The following is a 23,694-nucleotide window of genomic DNA, read 5'->3' on the forward strand; positions in this document are numbered from 1 at the left end:
ACTGTCTTTAGAATGTTGGCAGTCTTTTGAATTGTCTTTAGAATGTTGGCAGTCATTTGAATTGTCTTTAGAATGTTGGCAGCCTTTTGAATTGTCTTTAGAATGTTGGCAGTCTTTTGAATTGTCTTTAGAATGTTGGCAGTCTTTAGAATGTTGGCAGTCTTTTAAACTGTCTTTAGAATGTTGGCAGCCTTTTGAATTGTCTTTAGAATGTTGGCAGTCTTTTGAATTGTCTTTAGAATGTTGGCAGTCTTTTAAACTGTCTTTAGAATGTTGGCAGTCTTTTGAATTGTCTTTAGAATGTTGGCAGTCTTTTGTATTGTCTTTAGAATGTTGGCAGTCTTTTGAACTGTCTTTAGAATGTTGGCAGTCTTTAGAATGTTGGCAGTCTTTTAAACTGTCTTTAGAATGTTGGCAGTCTTTTGAATTGTCTTTAGAATGTTGGCAGTCTTTTGAACTGTCTATAGAATGTTGGCAGTCTTTTAAACTGTCTTTAGAATGTTGGCAGTCTTTTGAATTGTCTTTAGAATGTTGGCAGTCTTTTGAATTGTCTTTAGAATGTTGGCAGTCTTTTGAATTGTCTTTAGAATGTTGGCAGTCTTTTGAACTGTCTATAGAATGTTGGCAGTCTTTTGAACTGTCTATAGAATGTTGGCAGTCTTTAGAATGTTGGCAGTATTTTAATCTGTCTTTAGAATGTTGGCAGTCTTTTGAATTGTCTTTAGAATGTTGGCAGTCTTTTGAATTGTCTTTAGAATGTTGGCAGTCATTTGAATTGTCTTTAGAATGTTGGCAGCCTTTTGAATTGTCTTTAGAATGTTGGCAGTCTTTTGAATTGTCTTTAGAATGTTGGCAGTCTTTTGAACTGTCTTTAGAATGTTGGCAGTCTTTAGAATGTTGGCAGTCTTTTAAACTGTCTTTAGAATGTTGGCAGTCTTTTGAATTGTCTTTAGAATGTTGGCAGTCTTTTGAATTGTCTTTAGAATGTTGGCAGTCTTTTGAACTGTCTATAGAATGTTGGCAGTCTTTTGAACTGTCTATAGAATGTTGGCAGTCTTTAGAATGTTGACAGTCTTTTAAACTGTCTTTAGAATGTTGGCAGTCATTTGAATTGTCTTTAGAATGTTGGCAGTCTTCTGAATTTTCTTTAGAATGTTGGCAGTCTTTTGAACTGTATTTAGAATGTTGGCAGTCTTTTAAACTGTCTTTAGAATGTTGGCAGTCTTTTAAACTGTCTTTAGAATGTTGGCAGTTTTTTGAATTGTGTTTAGAATGTTGGCAGTCTTTTGAATTGTCTTTAGAATGTTGGCAGCCTTTTGAATTGTCTTTAGAATGTTGGCAGTCTTTTGAATTGTCTTTAGAATGTTGGCAGTCTTTTGAACTGTCTTTAGAATATTGGCAGTCTTTAGAATATTGGCAGTCTTTTAAACTGTCTTTAGAATGTTGGCAATCTTTTGAATTGTCTATAGAATGTTGGCAGTCTTTTGAACTGTCTATAGAATGATGGCAGTCTTTAGAATGTTGGCAGTCTTTTAAACTGTCTTTAGAATGTTGGAAGCCTTTTGAATTGTCTTTAGAATGTTGGCAGACTTTTGAACTGTCTATAGAATGTTGGCAGTCTTTTAAACTGTCTTTAGAATGTTGGCAGTCTTTTGAATTGTCTTTAGAATGTTGGCAGTCTTTTGAACTGTCTTTAGAATGTTGGCAGTCTTTAGAATGTTGGCAGTCTTTTAAACTGTCTTTAGAATGTTGGCAGTCTTTTGAACTGTCTATAGAATGTTGGCAGTCTTTTGAACTGTCTATAGAATGTTGGCAGTCTTTAGAATGTTGGCAGTCTTTTAAACTGTCTTTAGAATGTTTGCAGTCTTTTGAATTGTCTTTAGAATGTTGGCAGTCTTTTGAACTGTCTATAGAATGTTGGCAGTCTTTTGAACTGTCTATAGAATGTTGGCAGTCTTTAGAATGTTGGCCGTATTTTAATCTGTCTTTAGAATGTTGGCAGTCTTTTGAATTGTCTTTAGAATGTTGGCAGTCATTTGAATTGTCTTTAGAATGTTGGCAGCCTTTTGAATTGTCTTTAGAATGTTGGCAGTCTTTTGAATTGTCTTTAGAATGTTGGCAGTCTTTAGAATGTTGGCAGTCTTTTAAACTGTCTTTAGAATGTTGGCAGTCTTTTCAATTGTTTTTAGAATGTTGGCAGTCTTTTGAATTGTCTTTAGAATGTTGGCAGTCTTTTGAACTGTCTATAGAATGTTGGCAGTCTTTTGAACTGTCTATAGAATGTTGGCAGTCTTTAGAATGTTGGCAGTCTTTTAAACTGTCTTTAGAATGTTGGCTGCCTTTTGAATTGTCTATAGAATGTTGGCAGTCTTTTAAACTGTCTTTAGAATGTTGGTAGTCTTTTGAATTGTCTTTAGAATGTTGGCAGTCTTTTAAACTGTCTTTAGAATGTTGGCAGTCTTTTGAATTGTCTTTAGAATGTTGGCAGTCTTTTGAATTGTCTTTAGAATGTTGGCAGTCTTTTGAATTGTCTTTAGAATGTTGGCAGTCTTTTGAACTGTCTATAGAATGTTGGCAGTCTTTTGAACTGTCTATAGAATGTTGGCAGTCGTTTAAACTGTCTTTAGAATGTTGGCAGCCTTTTGAATTGTCTTTAGAATGTTGGCAGTCTTTTGAATTGTCTTTAGAATGTTGGCAGTCTTTTAAACTGTCTTTAGAATGTTGGCAGTCTTTTGAATTGTCTTTAGAATGTTGGCAGTCTTTTGAATTGTCTTTAGAAAGTTGGCAGTCTTTTAAACTGTCTTTAGAATGTTGGCAGTCTTTTGAACTGTCTATAGAATGTTGGCACTCTTTTGAACTGTCTTTAGAATGTTGGCAGTCTTTAGAATGTTGGCAGTCTTTTAAACTGTCTTTAGAATGTTGGCAGTCTTTTGAATTGTCTTTAGAATGTTGGCAGTCTTTTAAACTGTCTTTAGAATGTTGGCAGTCTTTTGAATTGTCTTTAGAATGTTGGCAGTCTTTTGAACTGTCTATAGAATGTTGGCAGTCTTTTGAACTGTCTATAGAATGTTGGCAGTCTTTAGAATGTTGGCAGTCTTTTAAACTGTCTTTAGAATGTTGGCAGCCTTTTGAATTGTCTATAGAATGTTGGCAGTCTTTTAAACTGTCTTTAGAATGTTGGTAGTCTTTTGAATTGTCTTTAGAATGTTGGCAGTCTTTTAAACTGTCTTTAGAATGTTGGCAGTCTTTTGAATTGTCTTTAGAATGTTGGCAGTCTTTTGAATTGTCTTTAGAATGTTGGCAGTCTTTTGAATTGTCTTTAGAATGTTGGCAGTCTTTTGAACTGTCTATAGAATGTTGGCAGTCTTTTGAACTGTCTATAGAATGTTGGCAGTCGTTTAAACTGTCTTTAGAATGTTGGCAGCCTTTTGAATTGTCTTTAGAATGTTGGCAGTCTTTTGAATTGTCTTTAGAATGTTGGCAGTCTTTTAAACTGTCTTTAGAATGTTGGCAGTCTTTTGAATTGTCTTTAGAATGTTGGCAGTCTTTTGAATTGTCTTTAGAATGTTGGCAGTCTTTTAAACTGTCTTTAGAATGTTGGCAGTCTTTTGAACTGTCTATAGAATGTTGGCAGTCTTTAGAATGTTGGCAGTCTTTTAAACTGTCTTTAGAATGTTGGCAGTCTTTTGAATTGTCTTTAGAATGTTGGTAGTCATTTGAATTGTCTTTAGAATGTTGGCAGCCTTTTGAATTGTCTTTAGAATGTTGGCAGTCTTTTGAATTGTCTTTAGAATGTTGGCAGTCTTTTGAACTGTCTTTAGAATGTTGGCAGTCTTTAGAATGTTGGCAGTCTTTTAAACTGTCTTTAGAATGTTGGCAGTCTTTTGAATTGTCTTTAGAATGTTGGCAGTCTTTTGAATTGTCTTTAGAATGTTGGCAGTCTTTTAAACTGTCTATAGAATGTTGGCAGTCTTTTGAACTGTCTATAGAATGTTAGCAGTCTTTTGAACTGTCTATAGAATGTTGGCAGTCTTTAGAATGTTGGCAGTCTTTTAAACTGTCTTTAGAATGTGGGCAGCTTTTTGAATTGTCTTTAGAATGTTGGCAGTCTTTTGAACTGTCTAAAGAATGTTGGCAGTCTTTTGAACTGTTATATAGAATGTTGGCAGTCTTTTGAACTGTCTATAGAATGTTGGCAGTCTTTATAATGTTGGCAGTCTTTTAAACTGTCTTTAGAATGTTGGCAGCCTTTTGAATTGTCTTTAGAATGTTGGCAGTCTTTTGAATTGTCTTTAGAATGTTGGCAGTCTTTTGAATTGTCTTTAGAATGTTGGCTGTGTTTTAAACTGTCTTTAGAATGTTGGCAGTCTTTTGAACTGTCTATAGAATGTTGGCAGTCTTTAGTATGTTGGCAGTCTTTTAAACTGTCTTTAGAATGTTGGCAGCCTTTTGAATTGTCTTTAGAATGTTGGCAGTCTTTTGAATTGTCTTTAGAATGTTGGCAGTCTTTTGAATTGTCTTTAGAATGTTGGCTGTCTTTTAAACTGTCTTTAGAATGTTGGCAGTCTTTTGAACTGTCTATAGAATGTTGGCAGTCTTTAGAATGTTGGCAGTCTTTTAAACTGTCTTTAGAATGTTGGCAGTCTTTTAAACTGTCTTTAGAATGTTGGCAGTTTTTTGAATTGTCTTTAGAATGTTGGCAGTCATTTGAATTGTCTTTAGAATGTTGGCAGCCTTTTGAATTGTCTTTAGAATGTTGGCAGTCTTTTGAATTGTCTTTAGAATGTTGGCAGTCTTTTGAACTGTCTTTAGAATGTTGGCAGTCTTTAGAATGTTGGCAGTCTTTTAAACTGTCTTTAGAATGTTGGCAGTCTTTTGAATTGTCTTTAGAATGTTGGCAGTCTTTTGAACTGTCTATAGAATGTTGGCAGTCTTTAGAATGTTGGCAGTCTTTTAAACTGTCTTTAGAATGTTGGCAGTCTTTTGAATTGTCTTTAGAATGTTGGCAGTCTTTTGAATTGTCTTTAGAATATTGGCAGTCTTTTGAATTGTCTTTAGAATGTTGGCAGTCTTTTGAATTGTCTTTAGAATGTTGGCAGTCTTTTGAACTGTCTTTAGAATGTTGGCAGTCTTTTGAACTGTCTATAGAATGTTGGCAGTCTTTTGAACTGTCTATAGAATGTTGGCAGTTTTTTAAACTGTCTTTAGAATGTTGGCAGCCTTTTGAATTGTCTTTAGAATGTTGGCAGTCTTTAGAATGTTGGCAGTCTTTTAAACTGTCTTTAGAATGTTGGCAGTCTTTTGAATTGTCTTTAGAATGTTGGCAGTCTTTTGAATTGTCTTTAGAATGTTGGCAGTCTTTTGAACTGTCTATAGAATGTTGGCAGTCTTTTGAACTGTCTATAGAATGTTAGCAGTCTTTTGAACTGTCTATAGAATGTTGGCAGTCTTTAGAATGTTGGCAGTCTTTTAAACTGTCTTTAGAATGTGGGCAGCTTTTTGAATTGTCTTTAGAATGTTGGCAGTCTTTTAAACTGTCTTTAGAATGTTGGCAGTCTTTTGAATTGTCTTTAGAATGTTGGCAGTCTTTTGAATTGTCTTTAGAATTTTGGCAGTCTTTTGAACTGTCTTTAGAATGTTGGCAGTCTTTTGAATTGTCTTTAGAATGTTGGCAGTCTTTTGAACTGTCTTTAGAATGTTGGCAGTCTTTTGAACTGTTATATAGAATGTTGGCAGTCTTTTGAACTGTCTATAGAATGTTGGCAGTCTTTAGTATGTTGGCAGTCTTTTAAACTGTCTTTAGAATGTTGGCAGCCTTTTGAATTGTCTTTAGAATGTTGGCAGTCTTTTGAATTGTCTTTAGAATGTTGGCAGTCTTTTGAATTGTCTTTAGAATGTTGGCTGTCTTTTAAACTGTCTTTAGAATGTTGGCAGTCTTTTGAACTGTCTATAGAATGTTGGCAGTCTTTAGAATGTTGGCAGTCTTTTAAACTGTCTTTAGAATGTTGGCAGTCTTTTAAACTGTCTTTAGAATGTTGGCAGTTTTTTGAATTGTCTTTAGAATGTTGGCAGTCATTTGAATTGTCTTTAGAATGTTGGCAGCCTTTTGAATTGTCTTTAGAATGTTGGCAGTCTTTTGAATTGTCTTTAGAATGTTGGCAGTCTTTTGAACTGTCTTTAGAATGTTGGCAGTCTTTAGAATGTTGGCAGTCTTTTAAACTGTCTTTAGAATGTTGGCAGTCTTTTGAATTGTCTTTAGAATGTTGGCAGTCTTTTGAACTGTCTATAGAATGTTGGCAGTCTTTAGAATGTTGGCAGTCTTTTAAACTGTCTTTAGAATGTTGGCAGTCTTTTGAATTGTCTTTAGAATGTTGGCAGTCTTTTGAATTGTCTTTAGAATATTGGCAGTCTTTTGAATTGTCTTTAGAATGTTGGCAGTCTTTTGAACTGTCTATAGAATGTTGGCAGTCTTTAGAATGTTGGCAGTCTTTTAAACTGTCTTTAGAATGTTGGCAGTCTTTTGAATTGTCTTTAGAATGTTGGCAGTCATTTGAATTGTCTTTAGAATGTTGGCAGCCTTTTGAATTGTCTTTAGAATGTTGGCAGTCTTTTGAATTGTCTTTAGAATGTTGGCAGTCTTTAGAATGTTGGCAGTCTTTTAAACTGTCTTTAGAATGTTGGCAGCCTTTTGAATTGTCTTTAGAATGTTGGCAGTCTTTTGAATTGTCTTTAGAATGTTGGCAGTCTTTTAAACTGTCTTTAGAATGTTGGCAGTCTTTTGAATTGTCTTTAGAATGTTGGCAGTCTTTTGTATTGTCTTTAGAATGTTGGCAGTCTTTTGAACTGTCTTTAGAATGTTGGCAGTCTTTAGAATGTTGGCAGTCTTTTAAACTGTCTTTAGAATGTTGGCAGTCTTTTGAATTGTCTTTAGAATGTTGGCAGTCTTTTGAACTGTCTATAGAATGTTGGCAGTCTTTTAAACTGTCTTTAGAATGTTGGCAGTCTTTTGAATTGTCTTTAGAATGTTGGCAGTCTTTTGAATTGTCTTTAGAATGTTGGCAGTCTTTTGAATTGTCTTTAGAATGTTGGCAGTCTTTTGAACTGTCTATAGAATGTTGGCAGTCTTTTGAACTGTCTATAGAATGTTGGCAGTCTTTAGAATGTTGGCAGTATTTTAATCTGTCTTTAGAATGTTGGCAGTCTTTTGAATTGTCTTTAGAATGTTGGCAGTCTTTTGAATTGTCTTTAGAATGTTGGCAGTCTTTTGAATTGTCTTTAGAATGTTGGCAGTCTTTTGAACTGTCTATAGAATGTTGGCAGTCTTTAGAATGTTGGCAGTCTTTTAAACTGTCTTTAGAATGTTGGCAGTCTTTTGAATTGTCTTTAGAATGTTGGCAGTCATTTGAATTGTCTTTAGAATGTTGGCAGCCTTTTGAATTGTCTTTAGAATGTTGGCAGTCTTTTGAATTGTCTTTAGAATGTTGGCAGTCTTTAGAATGTTGGCAGTCTTTTAAACTGTCTTTAGAATGTTGGCAGCCTTTTGAATTGTCTTTAGAATGTTGGCAGTCTTTTGAATTGTCTTTAGAATGTTGGCAGTCTTTTAAACTGTCTTTAGAATGTTGGCAGTCTTTTGAATTGTCTTTAGAATGTTGGCAGTCTTTTGTATTGTCTTTAGAATGTTGGCAGTCTTTTGAACTGTCTTTAGAATGTTGGCAGTCTTTTAAACTGTCTTTAGAATGTTGGCAGTCTTTTGAATTGTCTTTAGAATGTTGGCAGTCTTTTGAACTGTCTATAGAATGTTGGCAGTCTTTTAAACTGTCTTTAGAATGTTGGCAGTCTTTTGAATTGTCTTTAGAATGTTGGCAGTCTTTTGAATTGTCTTTAGAATGTTGGCAGTCTTTTGAATTGTCTTTAGAATGTTGGCAGTCTTTTGAACTGTCTATAGAATGTTGGCAGTCTTTTGAACTGTCTATAGAATGTTGGCAGTCTTTAGAATGTTGGCAGTATTTTAATCTGTCTTTAGAATGTTGGCAGTCTTTTGAATTGTCTTTAGAATGTTGGCAGTCTTTTGAATTGTCTTTAGAATGTTGGCAGTCATTTGAATTGTCTTTAGAATGTTGGCAGCCTTTTGAATTGTCTTTAGAATGTTGGCAGTCTTTTGAATTGTCTTTAGAATGTTGGCAGTCTTTTGAACTGTCTTTAGAATGTTGGCAGTCTTTAGAATGTTGGCAGTCTTTTAAACTGTCTTTAGAATGTTGGCAGTCTTTTGAATTGTCTTTAGAATGTTGTCATTCTTTTGAATTGTCTTTAGAATGTTGGCAGTCTTTTGAACTGTCTATAGAATGTTGGCAGTCTTTTGAACTGTCTATAGAATGTTGGCAGTCTTTAGAATGTTGACAGTCTTTTAAACTGTCTTTAGAATGTTGGCAGTCATTTGAATTGTCTTTAGAATGTTGGCAGTCTTCTGAATTTTCTTTAGAATGTTGGCAGTCTTTTGAACTGTATTTAGAATGTTGGCAGTCTTTTAAACTGTCTTTAGAATGTTGGCAGTCTTTTAAACTGTCTTTAGAATGTTGGCAGTTTTTTGAATTGTGTTTAGAATGTTGGCAGTCTTTTGAATTGTCTTTAGAATGTTGGCAGCCTTTTGAATTGTCTTTAGAATGTTGGCAGTCTTTTGAATTGTCTTTAGAATGTTGGCAGTCTTTTGAACTGTCTTTAGAATATTGGCAGTCTTTAGAATATTGGCAGTCTTTTAAACTGTCTTTAGAATGTTGGCAATCTTTTGAACTGTCTATAGAATGTTGGCAGTCTTTTGAACTGTCTATAGAATGTTGGCAGTCTTTAGAATGTTGGCAGTCTTTTAAACTGTCTTTAGAATGTTGGAAGCCTTTTGAATTGTCTTTAGAATGTTGGCAGTCTTTTGAACTGTCTATAGAATGTTGGCAGTCTTTTAAACTGTCTTTAGAATGTTGGCAGTCTTTTGAATTGTCTTTAGAATGTTGGCAGTCTTTTGAACTGTCTTTAGAATGTTGGCAGTCTTTAGAATGTTGGCAGTCTTTTAAACTGTCTTTAGAATGTTGGCAGTCTTTTGAATTGTCTTTAGAATGTTGGCAGTCTTTTGAATTGTCTTTAGAATGTTGGCAGTCATTTGAATTGTCTTTAGAATGTTGGCAGTCATTTGAATTGTCTTTAGAATGTTGGCAGCCTTTTGAATTGTCTTTAGAATGTTGGCAGTCTTTTGAATTGTCTTTAGAATGTTGGCAGTCTTTTGAACTGTCTTTAGAATGTTGGCAGTCTTTAGAATGTTGGCAGTCTTTTAAACTGTCTTTAGAATGTTGGCAGTCTTTTGAATTGTCTTTAGAATGTTGGCAGTCTTTTGAATTGTCTTTAGAATGTTGGCAGTCTTTTGAACTGTCTATAGAATGTTGGCAGTCTTTTGAACTGTCTATAGAATGTTGGCAGTCTTTAGAATGTTGACAGTCTTTTAAACTGTCTTTAGAATGTTGGCAGTCATTTGAATTGTCTTTAGAATGTTGGCAGTCTTCTGAATTTTCTTTAGAATGTTGGCAGTCTTTTGAACTGTATTTAGAATGTTGGCAGTCTTTTAAACTGTCTTTAGAATGTTGGCAGTCTTTTAAACTGTCTTTAGAATGTTGGCAGTTTTTTGAATTGTGTTTAGAATGTTGGCAGTCTTTTGAATTGTCTTTAGAATGTTGGCAGCCTTTTGAATTGTCTTTAGAATGTTGGCAGTCTTTTGAATTGTCTTTAGAATGTTGGCAGTCTTTTGAACTGTCTTTAGAATATTGGCAGTCTTTAGAATATTGGCAGTCTTTTAAACTGTCTTTAGAATGTTGGCAATCTTTTGAACTGTCTATAGAATGTTGGCAGTCTTTTGAACTGTCTATAGAATGTTGGCAGTCTTTAGAATGTTGGCAGTCTTTTAAACTGTCTTTAGAATGTTGGAAGCCTTTTGAATTGTCTTTAGAATGTTGGCAGTCTTTTGAACTGTCTATAGAATGTTGGCAGTCTTTTAAACTGTCTTTAGAATGTTGGCAGTCTTTTGAATTGTCTTTAGAATGTTGGCAGTCTTTTGAACTGTCTTTAGAATGTTGGCAGTCTTTAGAATGTTGGCAGTCTTTTAAACTGTCTTTAGAATGTTGGCAGTCTTTTGAACTGTCTATAGAATGTTGGCAGTCTTTTGAACTGTCTATAGAATGTTGGCAGTCTTTAGAATGTTGGCAGTCTTTTAAACTGTCTTTAGAATGTTGGCAGTCTTTTGAATTGTCTTTAGAATGTTGGCAGTCTTTTGAACTGTCTATAGAATGTTGGCAGTCTTTTGAACTGTCTTTAAAATGTTGGCAGTCTTTAGAATGTTGGCCGTATTTTAATCTGTCTTTAGAATGTTGGCAGTCTTTTGAATTGTCTTTAGAATGTTGGCAGTCATTTGAATTGTCTTTAGAATGTTGGCAGCCTTTTGAATTGTCTTTAGAATGTTGGCAGTCATTTGAATTGTCTTTAGAATGTTGGCAGCCTTTTGAATTGTCTTTAGAATGTTGGCAGTCTTTTGAATTGTCTTTAGAATGTTGGCAGTCTTTTGAACTGTCTTTAGAATGTTGGCAGTCTTTAGAATGTTGGCAGTCTTTTAAACTGTCTTTAGAATGTTGGCAGTCTTTTGAATTGTCTTTAGAATGTTGGCAGTCTTTTGAATTGTCTTTAGAATGTTGGCAGTCTTTTGAACTGTCTATAGAATGTTGGCAGTCTTTTGAACTGTCTATAGAATGTTGGCAGTCTTTAGAATGTTGACAGTCTTTTAAACTGTCTTTAGAATGTTGGCAGTCATTTGAATTGTCTTTAGAATGTTGGCAGTCTTTTGAACTGTCTATAGAATGTTGGCAGTCTTTAGAATGTTGGCAGTCTTTTAAACTGTCTTTAGAATGTTGGAAGCCTTTTGAATTGTCTTTAGAATGTTGGCAGTCTTTTGAACTGTCTATAGAATGTTGGCAGTCTTTTAAACTGTCTTTAGAATGTTGGCAGTCTTTTAAACTGTCTTTAGAATGTTGGCAGTTTTTTGAATTGTGTTTAGAATGTTGGCAGTCTTTTGAATTGTCTTTAGAATGTTGGCAGCCTTTTGAATTGTCTTTAGAATGTTGGCAGTCTTTTGAATTGTCTTTAGAATGTTGGCAGTCTTTTGAACTGTCTTTAGAATATTGGCAGTCTTTAGAATATTGGCAGTCTTTTAAACTGTCTTTAGAATGTTGGCAATCTTTTGAACTGTCTATAGAATGTTGGCAGTCTTTTGAACTGTCTATAGAATGTTGGCAGTCTTTAGAATGTTGGCAGTCTTTTAAACTGTCTTTAGAATGTTGGAAGCCTTTTGAATTGTCTTTAGAATGTTGGCAGTCTTTTGAACTGTCTATAGAATGTTGGCAGTCTTTTAAACTGTCTTTAGAATGTTGGCAGTCTTTTGAATTGTCTTTAGAATGTTGGCAGTCTTTTGAACTGTCTTTAGAATGTTGGCAGTCTTTAGAATGTTGGCAGTCTTTTAAACTGTCTTTAGAATGTTGGCAGTCTTTTGAACTGTCTATAGAATGTTGGCAGTCTTTTGAACTGTCTATAGAATGTTGGCAGTCTTTAGAATGTTGGCAGTCTTTTAAACTGTCTTTAGAATGTTGGCAGTCTTTTGAATTGTCTTTAGAATGTTGGCAGTCTTTTGAACTGTCTATAGAATGTTGGCAGTCTTTTGAACTGTCTTTAAAATGTTGGCAGTCTTTAGAATGTTGGCCGTATTTTAATCTGTCTTTAGAATGTTGGCAGTCTTTTGAATTGTCTTTAGAATGTTGGCAGTCATTTGAATTGTCTTTAGAATGTTGGCAGCCTTTTGAATTGTCTTTAGAATGTTGGCAGTCTTTTGAATTGTCTTTAGAATGTTGGCAGTCTTTTAAACTGTCTTTAGAATGTTGGCAGTCTTTTGAATTGTTTTTAGAATGTTGGCAGTCTTTTGAATTGTCTTTAGAATGTTGGCAGTCTTTTGAACTGTCTATAGAATGTTGGCAGTCTTTTGAACTGTCTATAGAATGTTGGCAGTCTTTAGAATGTTGGCAGTCTTTTAAACTGTCTTTAGAATGTTGGCAGCCTTTTGAATTGTCTATAGAATGTTGGCAGTCTTTTAAACTGTCTTTAGAATGTTGGTAGTCTTTTGAATTGTCTTTAGAATGTTGGCAGTCTTTTAAACTGTCTTTAGAATGTTGGCAGTCTTTTGAATTGTCTTTAGAATGTTGGCAGTCTTTTGAATTGTCTTTAGAATGTTGGCAGTCTTTTGAATTGTCTTTAGAATGTTGGCAGTCTTTTGAACTGTCTATAGAATGTTGGCAGTCTTTTGAACTGTCTATAGAATGTTGGCAGTCGTTTAAACTGTCTTTAGAATGTTGGCAGCCTTTTGAATTGTCTTTAGAATGTTGGCAGTCTTTTGAATTGTCTTTAGAATGTTGGCAGTCTTTTAAACTGTCTTTAGAATGTTGGCAGTCTTTTGAATTGTCTTTAGAATGTTGGCAGTCTTTTGAATTGTCTTTAGAATGTTGGCAGTCTTTTAAACTGTCTTTAGAATGTTGGCAGTCTTTTGAACTGTCTATAGAATGTTGGCACTCTTTTGAACTGTCTTTAGAATGTTGGCAGTCTTTAGAATGTTGGCAGTCTTTTAAACTGTCTTTAGAATGTTGGCAGTCTTTTGAATTGTCTTTAGAATGTTGGCAGTCTTTTAAACTGTCTTTAGAATGTTGGCAGTCTTTTGAATTGTCTTTAGAATGTTGGCAGTCTTTTGAACTGTCTATAGAATGTTGGCAGTCTTTTGAACTGTCTATAGAATGTTGGCAGTCTTTAGAATGTTGGCAGTCTTTTAAACTGTCTTTAGAATGTTGGCAGCCTTTTGAATTGTCTATAGAATGTTGGCAGTCTTTTAAACTGTCTTTAGAATGTTGGTAGTCTTTTGAATTGTCTTTAGAATGTTGGCAGTCTTTTAAACTGTCTTTAGAATGTTGGCAGTCTTTTGAATTGTCTTTAGAATGTTGGCAGTCTTTTGAATTGTCTTTAGAATGTTGGCAGTCTTTTGAATTGTCTTTAGAATGTTGGCAGTCTTTTGAACTGTCTATAGAATGTTGGCAGTCTTTTGAACTGTCTATAGAATGTTGGCAGTCGTTTAAACTGTCTTTAGAATGTTGGCAGCCTTTTGAATTGTCTTTAGAATGTTGGCAGTCTTTTGAATTGTCTTTAGAATGTTGGCAGTCTTTTAAACTGTCTTTAGAATGTTGGCAGTCTTTTGAATTGTCTTTAGAATGTTGGCAGTCTTTTGAATTGTCTTTAGAATGTTGGCAGTCTTTTAAACTGTCTTTAGAATGTTGGCAGTCTTTTGAACTGTCTATAGAATGTTGGCAGTCTTTAGAATGTTGGCAGTCTTTTAAACTGTCTTTAGAATGTTGGCAGTCTTTTGAATTGTCTTTAGAATGTTGGTAGTCATTTGAATTGTCTTTAGAATGTTGGCAGCCTTTTGAATTGTCTTTAGAATGTTGGCAGTCTTTTGAATTGTCTTTAGAATGTTGGCAGTCTTTTGAACTGTCTTTAGAATGTTGGCAGTCTTTAGAATGTTGGCAGTCTTTTAAACTGTCTTTAGAATGTTGGCAGTCTTTTGAATTGTCTTTAGAATGTTGGCAGTCTTTTGAATTGTCTTTAGAATGTTGGCAGTCTTTTGAACTGTCTATAGAATGTTGGCAGTCTTTTGAACTGTCTATAGAATGTTAGCAGTCTTTTGAACTGTCTATAGAATGTTGGCAGTCTTTAGAATGGTGGCAGTCTTTTAAACTGTCTTTAGAATGTGGGCAGCTTTTTGAATTGTCTTTAGAATGTTGGCAGTCTTTTGAACTGTCTAAAGAATGTTGGCAGTCTTTTGAACTGTTATATAGAATGTTGGCAGTCTTTTGAACTGTCTATAGAATGTTGGCAGTCTTTATAATGTTGGCAGTCTTTTAAACTGTCTTTAGAATGTTGGCAGCCTTTTGAATTGTCTTTAGAATGTTGGCAGTCTTTTGAATTGTCTTTAGAATGTTGGCAGTCTTTTGAATTGTCTTTAGAATGTTGGCTGTGTTTTAAACTGTCTTTAGAATGTTGGCAGTCTTTTGAACTGTCTATAGAATGTTGGCAGTCTTTAGTATGTTGGCAGTCTTTTAAACTGTCTTTAGAATGTTGGCAGCCTTTTGAATTGTCTTTAGAATGTTGGCAGTCTTTTGAATTGTCTTTAGAATGTTGGCAGTCTTTTGAATTGTCTTTAGAATGTTGGCTGTCTTTTAAACTGTCTTTAGAATGTTGGCAGTCTTTTGAACTGTCTATAGAATGTTGGCAGTCTTTAGAATGTTGGCAGTCTTTTAAACTGTCTTTAGAATGTTGGCAGTCTTTTAAACTGTCTTTAGAATGTTGGCAGTTTTTTGAATTGTCTTTAGAATGTTGGCAGTCATTTGAATTGTCTTTAGAATGTTGGCAGCCTTTTGAATTGTCTTTAGAATGTTGGCAGTCTTTTGAATTGTCTTTAGAATGTTGGCAGTCTTTTGAACTGTCTTTAGAATGTTGGCAGTCTTTAGAATGTTGGCAGTCTTTTAAACTGTCTTTAGAATGTTGGCAGTCTTTTGAATTGTCTTTAGAATGTTGGCAGTCTTTTGAACTGTCTATAGAATGTTGGCAGTCTTTAGAATGTTGGCAGTCTTTTAAACTGTCTTTAGAATGTTGGCAGTCTTTTGAATTGTCTTTAGAATGTTGGCAGTCTTTTGAATTGTCTTTAGAATATTGGCAGTCTTTTGAATTGTCTTTAGAATGTTGGCAGTCTTTTGAATTGTCTTTAGAATGTTGGCAGTCTTTTGAACTGTCTTTAGAATGTTGGCAGTCTTTTGAACTGTCTATAGAATGTTGGCAGTCTTTTGAACTGTCTATAGAATGTTGGCAGTCTTTTAAACTGTCTTTAGAATGTTGGCAGCCTTTTGAATTGTCTTTAGAATGTTGGCAGTCTTTAGAATGTTGGCAGTCTTTTAAACTGTCTTTAGAATGTTGGCAGTCTTTTGAATTGTCTTTAGAATGTTGGCAGTCTTTTGAATTGTCTTTAGAATGTTGGCAGTCTTTTGAACTGTCTATAGAATGTTGGCAGTCTTTTGAACTGTCTATAGAATGTTAGCAGTCTTTTGAACTGTCTATAGAATGTTGGCAGTCTTTAGAATGTTGGCAGTCTTTTAAACTGTCTTTAGAATGTGGGCAGCTTTTTGAATTGTCTTTAGAATGTTGGCAGTCTTTTAAACTGTCTTTAGAATGTTGGCAGTCTTTTGAATTGTCTTTAGAATGTTGGCAGTCTTTTGAATTGTCTTTAGAATGTTGGCAGTCTTTTGAACTGTCTTTAGAATGTTGGCAGTCTTTTGAATTGTCTTTAGAATGTTGGCAGTCTTTTGAACTGTCTTTAGAATGTTGGCAGTCTTTTGAACTGTTATATAGAATGTTGGCAGTCTTTTGAACTGTCTATAGAATGTTGGCAGTCTTTAGTATGTTGGCAGTCTTTTAAACTGTCTTTAGAATGTTGGCAGCCTTTTGAATTGTCTTTAGAATGTTGGCAGTCTTTTGAATTGTCTTTAGAATGTTGGCAGTCTTTTGAATTGTCTTTAGAATGTTGGCTGTCTTTTAAACTGTCTTTAGAATGTTGGCAGTCTTTTGAACTGTCTATAGAATGTTGGCAGTCTTTAGAATGTTGGCAGTCTTTTAAACTGTCTTTAGAATGTTGGCAGTCTTTTAAACTGTCTTTAGAATGTTGGCAGTTTTTTGAATTGTCTTTAGAATGTTGGCAGTCATTTGAATTGTCTTTAGAATGTTGGCAGCCTTTTGAATTGTCTTTAGAATGTTGGCAGTCTTTTGAATTGTCTTTAGAATGTTGGCAGTCTTTTGAACTGTCTTTAGAATGTTGGCAGTCTTTTAAACTGTCTTTAGAATGTTGGCAGTCTTTTGAATTGTCTTTAGAATGTTGGCAGTCTTTTGAACTGTCTATAGAATGTTGGCAGTCTTTAGAATGTTGGCAGTCTTTTAAACTGTCTTTAGAATGTTGGCAGTCTTTTGAATTGTCTTTAGAATGTTGGCAGTCTTTTGAATTGTCTTTAGAATATTGGCAGTCTTTTGAATTGTCTTTAGAATGTTGGCAGTCTTTTGAACTGTCTATAGAATGTTGGCAGTCTTTAGAATGTTGGCAGTCTTTTAAACTGTCTTTAGAATGTTGGCAGTCTTTTGAATTGTCTTTAGAATGTTGGCAGTCATTTGAATTGTCTTTAGAATGTTGGCAGCCTTTTGAATTGTCTTTAGAATGTTGGCAGTCTTTTGAATTGTCTTTAGAATGTTGGCAGTCTTTAGAATGTTGGCAGTCTTTTAAACTGTCTTTAGAATGTTGGCAGCCTTTTGAATTGTCTTTAGAATGTTGGCAGTCTTTTGAATTGTCTTTAGAATGTTGGCAGTCTTTTGAATTGTCTTTAGAATGTTGGCAGTCTTTTGTATTGTCTTTAGAATGTTGGCAGTCTTTTGAACTGTCTTTAGAATGTTGGCAGTCTTTAGAATGTTGGCAGTCTTTTAAACTGTCTTTAGAATGTTGGCAGTCTTTTGAATTGTCTTTAGAATGTTGGCAGTCTTTTGTATTGTCTTTAGAATGTTGGCAGTCTTTTGAACTGTCTTTAGAATGTTGGCAGTCTTTAGAATGTTGGCAGTCTTTTAAACTGTCTTTAGAATGTTGGCAGTCTTTTGAATTGTCTTTAGAATGTTGGCAGTCTTTTGAACTGTCTATAGAATGTTGGCAGTCTTTTAAACTGTCTTTAGAATGTTGGCAGTCTTTTGAATTGTCTTTAGAATGTTGGCAGTCTTTTGAATTGTCTTTAGAATGTTGGCAGTCTTTTGAATTGTCTTTAGAATGTTGGCAGTCTTTTGAACTGTCTATAGAATGTTGGCAGTCTTTTGAACTGTCTATAGAATGTTGGCAGTCTTTAGAATGTTGGCAGTATTTTAATCTGTCTTTAGAATGTTGGCAGTCTTTTGAATTGTCTTTAGAATGTTGGCAGTCTTTTGAATTGTCTTTAGAATGTTGGCAGTCATTTGAATTGTCTTTAGAATGTTGGCAGCCTTTTGAATTGTCTTTAGAATGTTGGCAGTCTTTTGAATTGTCTTTAGAATGTTGGCAGTCTTTTGAACTGTCTTTAGAATGTTGGCAGTCTTTAGAATGTTGGCAGTCTTTTAAACTGTCTTTAGAATGTTGGCAGTCTTTTGAATTGTCTTTAGAATATTGGCAGTCTTTTGAATTGTCTTTAGAATGTTGGCAGTCTTTTGAACTGTCTATAGAATGTTGGCAGTCTTTAGAATGTTGGCAGTCTTTTAAACTGTCTTTAGAATGTTGGCAGTCTTTTGAATTGTCTTTAGAATGTTGGCAGTCATTTGAATTGTCTTTAGAATGTTGGCAGCCTTTTGAATTGTCTTTAGAATGTTGGCAGTCTTTTGAATTGTCTTTAGAATGTTGGCAGTCTTTAGAATGTTGGCAGTCTTTTAAACTGTCTTTAGAATGTTGGCAGCCTTTTGAATTGTCTTTAGAATGTTTGCAGTCTTTTGAATTGTCTTTAGAATGTTGGCAGTCTTTTAAACTGTCTTTAGAATGTTGGCAGTCTTTTGAATTGTCTTTAGAATGTTGGCAGTCTTTTGTATTGTCTTTAGAATGTTGGCAGTCTTTTGAACTGTCTTTAGAATGTTGGCAGTCTTTAGAATGTTGGCAGTCTTTTAAACTGTCTTTAGAATGTTGGCAGTCTTTTGAATTGTCTTTAGAATGTTGGCAGTCTTTTGAACTGTCTATAGAATGTTGGCAGTCTTTTAAACTGTCTTTAGAATGTTGGCAGTCTTTTGAATTGTCTTTAGAATGTTGGCAGTCTTTTGAATTGTCTTTAGAATGTTGGCAGTCTTTTGAATTGTCTTTAGAATGTTGGCAGTCTTTTGAACTGTCTATAGAATGTTGGCAGTCTTTTGAACTGTCTATAGAATGTTGGCAGTCTTTAGAATGTTGGCAGTATTTTAATCTGTCTTTAGAATGTTGGCAGTCTTTTGAATTGTCTTTAGAATGTTGGCAGTCTTTTGAATTGTCTTTAGAATGTTGGCAGTCTTTTGAATTGTCTTTAGAATGTTGGCAGTCTTTTGAACTGTCTATAGAATGTTGGCAGTCTTTAGAATGTTGGCAGTCTTTTAAACTGTCTTTAGAATGTTGGCAGTCGTTTGAATTGTCTTTAGAATGTTGGCAGTCATTTGAATTGTCTTTAGAATGTTGGCAGCCTTTTGAATTGTCTTTAGAATGTTGGCAGTCTTTTGAATTGTCTTTAGAATGTTGGCAGTCTTTAGAATGTTGGCAGTCTTTTAAACTGTCTTTAGAATGTTGGCAGCCTTTTGAATTGTCTTTAGAATGTTGGCAGTCTTTTGAATTGTCTTTAGAATGTTGGCAGTCTTTTAAACTGTCTTTAGAATGTTGGCAGTCTTTTGAATTGTCTTTAGAATGTTGGCAGTCTTTTGAATTGTCTTTAGAATGTTGGCAGTCTTTTGAACTGTCTATAGAATGTTGGCAGTCTTTTGAACTGTCTATAGAATGTTAGCAGTCTTTTGAACTGTCTATAGAATGTTGGCAGTCTTTAGAATGTTGGCAGTCTTTTAAACTGTCTTTAGAATGTGGGCAGCTTTTTGAATTGTCTTTAGAATGTTGGCAGTCTTTTAAACTGTCTTTAGAATGTTGGCAGTCTTTTGAATTGTCTTTAGAATGTTGGCAGTCTTTTGAATTGTCTTTAGAATGTTGGCAGTCTTTTGAACTGTCTTTAGAATGTTGGCAGTCTTTTGAATTGTCTTTAGAATGTTGGCAGTCTTTTGAACTGTCTTTAGAATGTTGGCAGTCTTTTGAACTGTTATATAGAATGTTGGCAGTCTTTTGAACTGTCTATAGAATGTTGGCAGTCTTTAGTATGTTGGCAGTCTTTTAAACTGTCTTTAGAATGTTGGCAGCCTTTTGAATTGTCTTTAGAATGTTGGCAGTCTTTTGAATTGTCTTTAGAATGTTGGCAGTCTTTTGAATTGTCTTTAGAATGTTGGCTGTCTTTTAAACTGTCTTTAGAATGTTGGCAGTCTTTTGAACTGTCTATAGAATGTTGGCAGTCTTTAGAATGTTGGCAGTCTTTTAAACTGTCTTTAGAATGTTGGCAGTCTTTTAAACTGTCTTTAGAATGTTGGCAGTTTTTTGAATTGTCTTTAGAATGTTGGCAGTCATTTGAATTGTCTTTAGAATGTTGGCAGCCTTTTGAATTGTCTTTAGAATGTTGGCAGTCTTTTGAATTGTCTTTAGAATGTTGGCAGTCTTTTGAACTGTCTTTAGAATGTTGGCAGTCTTTTAAACTGTCTTTAGAATGTTGGCAGTCTTTTGAATTGTCTTTAGAATGTTGGCAGTCTTTTGAACTGTCTATAGAATGTTGGCAGTCTTTAGAATGTTGGCAGTCTTTTAAACTGTCTTTAGAATGTTGGCAGTCTTTTGAATTGTCTTTAGAATGTTGGCAGTCTTTTGAATTGTCTTTAGAATATTGGCAGTCTTTTGAATTGTCTTTAGAATGTTGGCAGTCTTTTGAACTGTCTATAGAATGTTGGCAGTCTTTAGAATGTTGGCAGTCTTTTAAACTGTCTTTAGAATGTTGGCAGTCTTTTGAATTGTCTTTAGAATGTTGGCAGTCATTTGAATTGTCTTTAGAATGTTGGCAGCCTTTTGAATTGTCTTTAGAATGTTGGCAGTCTTTTGAATTGTCTTTAGAATGTTGGCAGTCTTTAGAATGTTGGCAGTCTTTTAAACTGTCTTTAGAATGTTGGCAGCCTTTTGAATTGTCTTTAGAATGTTGGCAGTCTTTTGAATTGTCTTTAGAATGTTGGCAGTCTTTTGAATTGTCTTTAGAATGTTGGCAGTCTTTTGTATTGTCTTTAGAATGTTGGCAGTCTTTTGAACTGTCTTTAGAATGTTGGCAGTCTTTAGAATGTTGGCAGTCTTTTAAACTGTCTTTAGAATGTTGGCAGTCTTTTGAATTGTCTTTAGAATGTTGGCAGTCTTTTGTATTGTCTTTAGAATGTTGGCAGTCTTTTGAACTGTCTTTAGAATGTTGGCAGTCTTTAGAATGTTGGCAGTCTTTTAAACTGTCTTTAGAATGTTGGCAGTCTTTTGAATTGTCTTTAGAATGTTGGCAGTCTTTTGAACTGTCTATAGAATGTTGGCAGTCTTTTAAACTGTCTTTAGAATGTTGGCAGTCTTTTGAATTGTCTTTAGAATGTTGGCAGTCTTTTGAATTGTCTTTAGAATGTTGGCAGTCTTTTGAATTGTCTTTAGAATGTTGGCAGTCTTTTGAACTGTCTATAGAATGTTGGCAGTCTTTTGAACTGTCTATAGAATGTTGGCAGTCTTTAGAATGTTGGCAGTATTTTAATCTGTCTTTAGAATGTTGGCAGTCTTTTGAATTGTCTTTAGAATGTTGGCAGTCTTTTGAATTGTCTTTAGAATGTTGGCAGTCATTTGAATTGTCTTTAGAATGTTGGCAGCCTTTTGAATTGTCTTTAGAATGTTGGCAGTCTTTTGAATTGTCTTTAGAATGTTGGCAGTCTTTTGAACTGTCTTTAGAATGTTGGCAGTCTTTAGAATGTTGGCAGTCTTTTAAACTGTCTTTAGAATGTTGGCAGTCTTTTGAATTGTCTTTAGAATATTGGCAGTCTTTTGAATTGTCTTTAGAATGTTGGCAGTCTTTTGAACTGTCTATAGAATGTTGGCAGTCTTTAGAATGTTGGCAGTCTTTTAAACTGTCTTTAGAATGTTGGCAGTCTTTTGAATTGTCTTTAGAATGTTGGCAGTCATTTGAATTGTCTTTAGAATGTTGGCAGCCTTTTGAATTGTCTTTAGAATGTTGGCAGTCTTTTGAATTGTCTTTAGAATGTTGGCAGTCTTTAGAATGTTGGCAGTCTTTTAAACTGTCTTTAGAATGTTGGCAGCCTTTTGAATTGTCTTTAGAATGTTGGCAGTCTTTTGAATTGTCTTTAGAATGTTGGCAGTCTTTTAAACTGTCTTTAGAATGTTGGCAGTCTTTTGAATTGTCTTTAGAATGTTGGCAGTCTTTTGTATTGTCTTTAGAATGTTGGCAGTCTTTTGAACTGTCTTTAGAATGTTGGCAGTCTTTAGAATGTTGGCAGTCTTTTAAACTGTCTTTAGAATGTTGGCAGTCTTTTGAATTGTCTTTAGAATGTTGGCAGTCTTTTGAACTGTCTATAGAATGTTGGCAGTCTTTTAAACTGTCTTTAGAATGTTGGCAGTCTTTTGAATTGTCTTTAGAATGTTGGCAGTCTTTTGAATTGTCTTTAGAATGTTGGCAGTCTTTTGAATTGTCTTTAGAATGTTGGCAGTCTTTTGAACTGTCTATAGAATGTTGGCAGTCTTTTGAACTGTCTATAGAATGTTGGCAGTCTTTAGAATGTTGGCAGTATTTTAATCTGTCTTTAGAATGTTGGCAGTCTTTTGAATTGTCTTTAGAATGTTGGCAGTCTTTTGAATTGTCTTTAGAATGTTGGCAGTCTTTTGAATTGTCTTTAGAATGTTGGCAGTCTTTTGAACTGTCTATAGAATGTTGGCAGTCTTTAGAATGTTGGCAGTCTTTTAAACTGTCTTTAGAATGTTGGCAGTCGTTTGAATTGTCTTTAGAATGTTGGCAGTCATTTGAATTGTCTTTAGAATGTTGGCAGCCTTTTGAATTGTCTTTAGAATGTTGGCAGTCTTTTGAATTGTCTTTAGAATGTTGGCAGTCTTTAGAATGTTGGCAGTCTTTTAAACTGTCTTTAGAATGTTGGCAGCCTTTTGAATTGTCTTTAGAATGTTGGCAGTCTTTTGAATTGTCTTTAGAATGTTGGCAGTCTTTTAAACTGTCTTTAGAATGTTGGCAGTCTTTTGAATTGTCTTTAGAATGTTGGCAGTCTTTTGTATTGTCTTTAGAATGTTGGCAGTCTTTTGAACTGTCTTTAGAATGTTGGCAGTCTTTTAAACTGTCTTTAGAATGTTGGCAGTCTTTTGAATTGTCTTTAGAATGTTGGCAGTCTTTTGAACTGTCTATAGAATGTTGGCAGTCTTTTAAACTGTCTTTAGAATGTTGGCAGTCTTTTGAATTGTCTTTAGAATGTTGGCAGTCTTTTGAATTGTCTTTAGAATGTTGGCAGTCTTTTGAATTGTCTTTAGAATGTTGGCAGTCTTTTGAACTGTCTATAGAATGTTGGCAGTCTTTTGAACTGTCTATAGAATGTTGGCAGTCTTTAGAATGTTGGCAGTATTTTAATCTGTCTTTAGAATGTTGGCAGTCTTTTGAATTGTCTTTAGAATGTTGGCAGTCTTTTGAATTGTCTTTAGAATGTTGGCAGTCATTTGAATTGTCTTTAGAATGTTGGCAGCCTTTTGAATTGTCTTTAGAATGTTGGCAGTCTTTTGAATTGTCTTTAGAATGTTGGCAGTCTTTTGAACTGTCTTTAGAATGTTGGCAGTCTTTAGAATGTTGGCAGTCTTTTAAACTGTCTTTAGAATGTTGGCAGTCTTTTGAATTGTCTTTAGAATGTTGGCAGTCTTTTGAATTGTCTTTAGAATGTTGGCAGTCTTTTGAACTGTCTATAGAATGTTGGCAGTCTTTTGAACTGTCTATAGAATGTTGGCAGTCTTTAGAATGTTGACAGTCTTTTAAACTGTCTTTAGAATGTTGGCAGTCATTTGCATTGTCTTTAGAATGTTGGCAGTCTTCTGAATTTTCTTTAGAATGTTGGCAGTCTTTTGAACTGTATTTAGAATGTTGGCAGTCTTTTAAACTGTCTTTAGAATGTTGGCAGTCTTTTAAACTGTCTTTAGAATGTTGGCAGTTTTTTGAATTGTGTTTAGAATGTTGGCAGTCTTTTGAATTGTCTTTAGAATGTTGGCAGCCTTTTGAATTGTCTTTAGAATGTTGGCAGTCTTTTGAATTGTCTTTAGAATGTTGGCAGTCTTTTGAACTGTCTTTAGAATATTGGCAGTCTTTAGAATATTGGCAGTCTTTTAAACTGTCTTTAGAATGTTGGCAATCTTTTGAACTGTCTATAGAATGTTGGCAGTCTTTTGAACTGTCTATAGAATGTTGGCAGTCTTTAGAATGTTGGCAGTCTTTTAAACTGTCTTTAGAATGTGGGCAGCTTTTTGAATTGTCTTTAGAATGTTGGCAGTCTTTTAAACTGTCTTTAGAATGTTGGCAGTCTTTTGAATTGTCTTTAGAATGTTGGCAGTCTTTTGAATTGTCTTTAGAATGTTGGCAGTCTTTTGAACTGTCTTTAGAATGTTGGCAGTCTTTTGAATTGTCTTTAGAATGTTGGTAGTCTTTTGAACTGTCTTTAGAATGTTGGCAGTCTTTTGAACTGTTATATAGAATGTTGGCAGTCTTTTGAACTGTCTATAGAATGCTGGCAGTCTTTAGTATGTTGGCAGTCTTTTAAACTGTCTTTAGAATGTTGGCAGCCTTTTGAATTGTCTTTAGAATGTTGGCAGTCTTTTGAATTGTCTTTAGAATGTTGGCAGTCTTTTGAATTGTCTTTAGAATGTTG

This window comes from Eleutherodactylus coqui, chromosome 3 (assembly GCF_035609145.1).
Source record: "Eleutherodactylus coqui strain aEleCoq1 chromosome 3, aEleCoq1.hap1, whole genome shotgun sequence".
Classification (NCBI taxonomy): Eukaryota; Metazoa; Chordata; class Amphibia; order Anura; family Eleutherodactylidae; genus Eleutherodactylus; species Eleutherodactylus coqui.